The sequence below is a fragment of the Hylobates moloch genome, unplaced genomic scaffold (genome assembly GCF_009828535.3).
Source record: "Hylobates moloch isolate HMO894 unplaced genomic scaffold, HMol_V3 SCAFFOLD_9, whole genome shotgun sequence".
NCBI lineage: Eukaryota > Metazoa > Chordata > Mammalia > Primates > Hylobatidae > Hylobates > Hylobates moloch.
In genome coordinates this window covers 64,376,586-64,385,285 of record NW_026652284.1, presented here as the reverse complement: position 1 = coordinate 64,385,285, position 8,700 = coordinate 64,376,586, and positions in this window count along the sequence as shown.

Below are 8,700 nucleotides of genomic sequence, written 5' to 3'. Positions count from 1 at the left end.
GTGATTGTGCTGGAAATCCTAAAAGTCAGAACTTTCCTTGAGTTGAGGCTCATTATTATTATTATAATTATTATTATTTGTGCTTTCTATTCCAGAATGCCTTTCAGCTGGGATAAAATTCTTCAGGAAGTGGAAAAGAGAACAAGCTTACTTCTGGGATGAGGTAGACAGAATGTCAATTAAGTCAGAAGACTCTAAGGCTGAAGATTTCATGTTGGTTTCAAGATGCCATCTTATCAACATGGTTGGAAGTACGAAAGTCATCATTCCTGTAAAATTTTTATACCATTCTGAAACCTGAATAACTTCACATCTATTTCCCTCTTTAGTTTCACAACAGTGTTTAACTGTAAAAACCTTTGGAAACACTAAGTTGGTGCTGGAGGTTAGCTGGGAATTACATACAGCTTTACAGCCTAATTAGGGGAGGAGTAGCTGTAACACATAGGTAAACACCCAAACTCTACAGTTATAGGGGATGAAACAGAATCTGATCAAAGACACCCAATCAATATAGAAAAAAAAAAAGAGGAAAGGGATAAGAAAATAAAATAAACACAAAACAAAGAATTCATCAGCAGTGAAGTGCAAAATGAAACGGGAGCAAATCACAGCCTCAAGTAAATTTTGCCAGATACAAAATGCTGTAGGTAATTTGATGAAGACACTTGAAACTGATGCACAATTTCTCTTCCTGGGAAAGTATTTTGCTTTTTCAGGAAGGAAATTAAAGACAGTTTGGCATATTCCATCAACATTACCTGTTTTGGAAGGATTAATGATGGATGCATGGTTAGACCACAGAATAAGTGGAATATTCCTTCCTCTGCCTTAAATAAGCAGCATTTCATAGTTTAATAGCTCTAAGTTAAAACAGGATTATTTCTTGCCATTTTCTCCCTCTAAACCAGGTTCTTAAAAATAGAAACAATTTACTCCTGCGTGGGAAAATACTTCCTGGTCTAGAGGGGTTAGGTCTGGAAACAAGTGTATACCACTGACAAGATGATCTGTTAGGACTAATTGCATAATGGAGGAGTCAAAGCACAAAGGAACCACACACATCTTCACCAAAGATGATGTTAGTTAATGAGATTTTTTTCTCTCTCTAGCTAGTATCATTATTTGCAGAGATAATGATCATGTGTACTAAAAATCCAGGACTATTAAAGTAAAACTATTAAAATTAACAAAATAGTTCTGGGTCCTGGTCAGTTGCAAAATTAATATACAAACATCAAGATTCTTTAAAAATCACCAATAATTGCTTAGAAAATAAAATTAAAATGCTCATTTTTAAACAGGAATGATAATTATATAGCTGGAATTTTCTAAAATTATACTTTAAGTTTTGAGATACATGTGCAGAACATGCAGGTTTGTTTCATAGGTATACATATGCCATGGTTGTTTCGTGCACCCATCAAACTGTCATCTACGTTAGGTATTTCTCTTAATGCTATCCCTCCTTTAGCTCCCCACCCCCTGACAGGCCCTAGTGTATGATGTTTCCCTCTCTGTGTCCATGTGTTCTCATTGTTCAACACCCAGTTATGAGTGAGAACACGAGGTGTTTGATTTTCTGTTCTTGTTTTGGTTGCTGAGAATTATTCCTTCCATCTTCATCCATGTTCCTGTAAAGGACATGAACTCATCATTTTTATAGCTGCATAATATTCCATGGTGTATACTTGCTACATTTTCTTTATCCAGTCTATCACTGATGAGCATTTAGGTTGGTTCCAAGTCTTTGCTATTGTGAATAGTGCTGCAATAAACATACATGTGCATGTGTCTTTATGCTAGAATGATTTATAATCCTTTGGGTATATAGCCAGTAATGGTATTGCTGGGTCAAATGGTATTTCTGATTCTAGATCCTTGAGGAATTGCCACACTGTCTTCCACAATGGCTGAACTAATGTACACTCCCACCAACAGTATAAAAGCCTCCCTATTTCTCCACATTCTTTCCAGCATCTGTTTCCTGACTTTTTAATGATTGCCATTCTAATTGGCGTGAGATGGTATTTCATTGTGGTTTTGATTTATATTTCTCTAATGACCAGTGATGATGAGGTTTTTTTTCATATCTGTTTGTTGGCCACATAACTGTCTTCTTTTGAGAAGTGTCTATTCATATCTGTCACCCAGTTTTTGATGGGGTTGTTTGTTTTTTCTTGTAAATTTGTTTAAGTTCGTTGTAGATTCTGGATATTGGCACTTTGTCAGATGGATAGATTGCAAAGATTTCCTCCCATTCTGTAGGTTGCCTATTCACTCTGATGATAGTTTCTTTTGCTGTGCAGAAGCTCTTTAGTTTAAATAGATCCCATTTGTCAATTTTGCCTTTTGTTGCCATTGCTTTTGGTGTTTTAGTCATGAAGTCTTTGTCCATGACTATGTCCCAAATGGCATTGCCTAGGTTTTCTTCTAAGCTTTTTATGGTTTTAGGTCTTATGTTTAAGTCTTTAGTTCATCTTGATTTAATTTTTGTATAAGGTGTAAGGAAGGGGTCCAGTTTTAGTTTTCTGAATATGGCTAGCCAGTTTTCCCAATACCATTTATTAAATAGGGACTCCTTTCCCCATTGCTTGTTTTTGTCAGGTTTGTCAAAGATCAGATGGTCGTAGATGTGCGGCATTATTTCTGAGGTCTCTGTTCTGTTCCGTTGGTCTATATATCTGTTTTGGTAACAGTACCATGCTGTTTTGGGTACTGTAGCCTTGTAGTATAGTTTGAAGTCAGGTAGCATGATGCCCCCAGCTTTGTTCTTTTTGCTTAGGTTTGTTTTGGCTATATGGGCGCTTATTTGGTTCCACATGAAATTTAAAGTAGTTTTTTCCAATTCTGTGAAGAAAGTCAATGGTAGCTTGATGGGCATAGCTTTGAGTCTATAAATTACTTTGGGCAGTATGGCCATTTTCATGATTTTGATTCTTCCTGTTCATGAGCATGGAATGTTCTTCCATTTGTTTGTGTCCTCTGTTATTTCCTTGAGCAGTGGTTTATAGTTCTCCTTGAAGAGGTTCTTCACATCCCTTGTAAGTTGTATTCCTAGGTATTTTATTCTCTTTGTAGCAATTGTGAGTGCGAGTTCACTCATGATTTTGCTCTCTGATTGTCTATTATTCGTGTATAGGAATGCTTGAGATTTTTGCACATTGATTTTGTATCCTGAGACTTTGCTGAAGTTGCTTATCAGCTTAAGGAGATTTTGGGCTGAGACAATAGAGTTTTCTAAATATACAATCTTGTCATCTTCTGGGAATTTTTTTTTAAGTGTAAGATTTGTGTGAAAAGACTATATATACAATTTTACCTAGGAAGAGAAAAGAATAAATATACAGACATGCAATGTAACTTTTTGATAAAATATACTAGTTTAAACAATATATATATAATTAAATTGAAATAAAAAATAAAATTTAAGACTATATATACATATTATATTGTATCAACCAGTTACATTTTATGTTCAAAAATGAAACTAGTTTAAATCATTTCTGTTATCACCTATAAAGAGATATGTGAAAATACCTAGAACATTTAAGACAAAGAATAATAGATGAGGATTAGCTTTTTAAATTTTTGAAACATATTTTAAAACATATTATTTAACACTAGTCAGCAAGGTACAAAAGTAGACTAGCCAATGTAACTAAATATATATGTCTACAAAAGAACCTGGATACAGTTGAAATTTTAGGGAATTATATTGGGAAGTTTTTCAAAATAATGAAATAAGGAGAAATTAGTCAATAAATATATGGACAGGTGATTTGCCATATGTAAATACAAAAGTCATATCCCCTACCTCATGTATAACATGAAATATTCCCAGGTCTCTACCAAAGACATACTTTTTAAAAATAATTTTTATAATTTTTGTTTTTGAGAGAGTTTGATAGGAACACAAAACTCACAATAAAAGAAGGTTTTATTATATTTTCATTGTTAAACATCCCCCTCTACAACTACCTTCTATATCAAGCATGAACAGCAATAATCTCTGTATGGAAAATAAATAAAATGACTGATATTTAAAAGACATAAGTTCATATCTCTGATATGTAAAAATTTCTTGAAATGTAAAACAAAAACACACACATATGTGTTCAACCTCGTTAAAAAATGTTAAACAAAATATTACTTTTATCTACAGATAGAAAAGGGCTAAAAATATTGACAAAAGTATATTACAAAGTGATGATGTCCAGCAGAAATTTCTATATGATGGAAATGCTTTCATATCTTTAATATCATGTATGAAAGCCATCAGCCATATATGGTTATTGAGCAGTTGACATATCACTAAAGTAACTAAGAAACTGAAACTCAATTTTATTTTTTTAATTAAAATTTGAATAGCCCTGTAAGGATAATTACTACCTTACTGGAAAATACAGTTACAGAGTTTTCACTAAAATATAGTCTTTTCCACATATGATCAGTATGACTCAAACATACCATTTTATTTTATTTTATTTTATTTTTGAGATGGAGTCTTGATATGTCACCCAGGCTGGAGTGCAGTGGTGTGATCTCGGCTCACTGCAACCTCTGCCTCCCGGGTTCAAGTGATTCTTCTGCCTCAGCCTCCTGAGTAGCTGGGACTACAGGCTCCCGCCATTATGCCCAGCTAATTTATGTATTTTTAGTAGAGATGGGGTTTCACCATATTGACCAGGCTGGTCTGAAACTCTTGAGCTCAAGTGATCTGCCTGCCTTGGCCTCCCAAAGTGTTGGGATTGTAGGTGTGAGCCATTGCACCCAGCTCAAACATAGCATTTTTGAAGAAATCTGGCCATATGCATCAAAATTATCCAAATATATTCTCTTTAATCTAAAAATTTCAAATATAGCTTTTTATTGTAAGAAAATAGCATGGTAAGTACAATAAATGTAGTACATGGACACAGGGAGAGGAACAACACTTACTGGGGCCTGTTGCTAGAGGGGAGAGCGTTAGGGAAAAGAGCTAATGGATGCTGGGATTAATACCTAGGTGATGGGTTGATAGGTGTAGTAAACCACCATGGCACACATCTACCTATGTAACAAACCAGCACATCCTGCATATGTATCCCGAAACTTAAAAACTTAAAAAAAATGAAAAAAATTTATAAAATGAAGAATGTTTATGAATTTGAAAAATTGGAGACCATATAAATGCCTAAAAATAGAAAAAAAAGTTAAATAGATCTGGTTCACTAAGTCACGAGAAAATTCACATAACATAACTTCCATGTTGCTTCTCCAACGTTTTACATATAATAGGATGTGATAATTAAGGAGCAGTGGGATCAATGTCAGGAAAAGTCATTTTATTGCTTTTCTTGTTCTGGAAACTGCTCTGTTATTAGCAACTCCTTAGTGAATTTTGGTTCTGTATGAATAGATCATATTTATTACTCATACTGATCTTGATTACTAACACCCTTAAGCCCTTTACATACACAAAAAGAGATGCAATTTTGAATCTTATGTATATTATAACATTGAAATAAAATTTGTTATCCTCCTCCATTAAACTGTAAATTCAACAACGAGCGAGAATATTTCAAAATAATATTCCCCAGTGTTAGCATACACTTAGTAGTCACATAATAAATATGTGTTGAATTAATTAAATAAATGAAACATACATTAGAGACCTGAGCATATTTCAATGGTAACCCCATTTCAGGAGTAAAATTTCCTACACATCTGACCAATTAGTTACTCAAAACTTATCTGTTATATGTGATAGATAACTTCAAATATCTGGATAAAGTCAATGCTCAATTCTGAATCTTTGTCTATGTATCTAACTGCCATCAATTATGCATGCATGTTGTTTTATTATGGCAACAATGATTACATAAAAGCACAGATTACTAAAATATAAATAAGACAGGAATTATGTAGGCTTCATTAAAATTGCCAAGTGTGTTAAGCTATCCTGATAATTTGCCAGTAATGACTTGTACATTTTTATTGCATAGCCATAAATCATTCTATCAGATTTTATTCTTTGATGTTTAACTAGCAGATTACACGTTATTAAAACAGACAATGTACCTCATAAGATTTTTCTTCCTTCTTTAGAAATATTTATGGAAAAACTAATTTTAATTTAAAGAATGCTTTAGTTTGCCTTTTCCACCTACTGAAATTTTAGTCACACTGACATCTTATTCGTAAACAACATAGAAGTCTTCTGAAAAATATATGATGTTTCACAGGGAAAAATGGACAAAACAAAATTAGGATGTAAGAAACATTAACAGAAGACCAGTTGAATCATATTAGACCAGCTGCCACAGAACGTTGAGCAGAGAAAGTTCCTTCAGAGGGATATTCGGTTTATTTCATCTTCTTTGACTTTATATATTTTTCAACAACAGATGGATTAGTACTAGCTCTGTCTCCATACATGAATGTTTTATATAGGTATATGTTGCTCTTTTTGGCTAGGTATACCTGAGCAAGTGAGCACTTTCCATTTCACTGCCAGGTATTCTTTACAATGACTTTTAAGATTGACTTTTAAGTTGTCATGTTCTTGAATCTGGAGTTAAGAAAGGAAAAAAAAAATTTCTCTTTGAAATTCAGTATTGCTTTTGAACTCACAATCTGAAGACTTGTAGTTACCAGAAAGTTAAGCTTCTGAAACCTTGCTTTGTATTTTATAAGTTTGAAATATTAACACTGAAAAAAAAAACAGTATCTCCTCTTCACAAAATTGAAGCTTCTGGGAAAATATCCAGTGATTTTTTTCCCTGTTAAATATACATTTTAATAGACACAAATGTAGTAACAATTTGATATTTCCAAAAAAAAGACATGTTTGAATTCCTTCCAAATATATTTTATAGTTATTTATTTATTTATTTATTTATTTATTTATTTATTTATTTATTTATTTATTTATTTTTGAGATGGAGCCTCGCTCTGTCACCCAGGTTGGAGTGCAGTGGCATGATCTCAGCTCACTGCAACCTCCGTCTCCCGGTTTCAAGCAATTCTCCCTGCCTCAGCCCCCCGAGTAGCTGGGATTGTATTTTTAGTAGAGACGGGGTTTTGCCGTGTTGGCCAAGCTGGTCTCGAACTCCTGACCTCAGGTGATCTGTCTGCCTTGGCCTCCCCAAGTGCTCGGATTACAGGCGTGAGCCACCGCGCCCGGCATATGTATTTTATTTATGGGTTGGTGGTGGTAGTGCTTTTTATGTTTCATGACTGAGATGGACTTTTGAATCTTATGCATTTTTGTAAAATTAAATCATATTTTACTTTGTATAAAATTAAACCATAATCTGTTCCAAATAGTGATCTTAGCTTTTACATTTGGAAACTTTTAGTTCTCTAAAAAAAACTTATTTTTGACTTTGAGAACTTAGGTTGCATAACCTAGAAGGACTGCACTGGAGATACAAGTCGAATGTACCCTTTAAAAAATAGATGAGAGGCTGGGCACCGTGGCCCACGCTTGTAATCCCAGCACTTTGGGAGGCCGAGGCGGGTGGATCATGAGGTCAGGAGATCGAGACCGTGGTGAAACCCCGTCTCTACTAAAAATACAAAAAAAAAAAATTAGCCGGGCGTGGTGGCGGGCGCCTGTAGTCCCAGCTACTCGGAGAGGCTGAGGCAGGAGAATGGCGTGAACCCGGGAGGCGGAGCTTGCAATATATTCTTTTAAGAGGTGAGATCTCTGTCTGTCACCCAGGCTGGAATGTGGTGCTATGATCATAGATCATTGCAGCCTTGAACTGCTGGTTCAAGCCATCCTCCTGCTTCAGCCTTTCGAGTAGATAGAATTCATGGACACAAGCCACCTGCCTGGCTCAACTTATGTTAGTAGCAAGTTAGTTGTCTACTAGAAGAGGTATGGTTTTTCTTTTTCTTTCTTTTTAACAGAACAGAGAAAAATATATTTGCTTCTATAATCTGTATTGAATTCACTTCCATTCCAATATTGACAATGCCCACAGTAACTTTGGCTCTTCAAATTTTTTATTTCTATATATACCATCACTGTAATGGGATAAGGTACAAAATTCTTGTAATCAGAAATCTGTATTGGCTTGGTGCACTAATACAATCATTAGCAATTCCTATTAAAATATGTATGTACGTGCACTCACACACACACATACAGATTCACTCACCCAATACAATGCTGGAAACTGTGATGGAAAGATAACCTACTACCACATTCTGAGAAAATTCTCCGTATATGAGGTCAATGGATCTAGTTTAAGAAATTCTTGCCCAGGTATATTTAAAATCTTCATAATACAATAGAAACAATTAAAAATTTATTTCATATTTCCCCCACTATCTGTTATGTAACTCAAAAATCCATTATTTATACAACCATGTTTTCTTTCAGCTGTACTCTATCCTAAATGCTATTCTTAGTGTATTTTAAATTGTATTACACACATACAATCCATTGCTATTCTTTATATTTTGTTTAAATGCATATATGCTTTTGCCTATATTGTTCTAAATACTGTGACCTAGTAATATCTATTAGGGTGCACACTGTGGCAGACATACCCAAAGCTGACTCACAATAAGTTATGGCCTTGTATAATTCCCTCCCCTTGAATGTGGGTAGAACCTGTGACTTACTTTTAACCAATAGAATATGGCAGAGGTAGTGGGATGACAATTCCTTGATTACATTACTTTACATGGCAAGGAATAGCACTC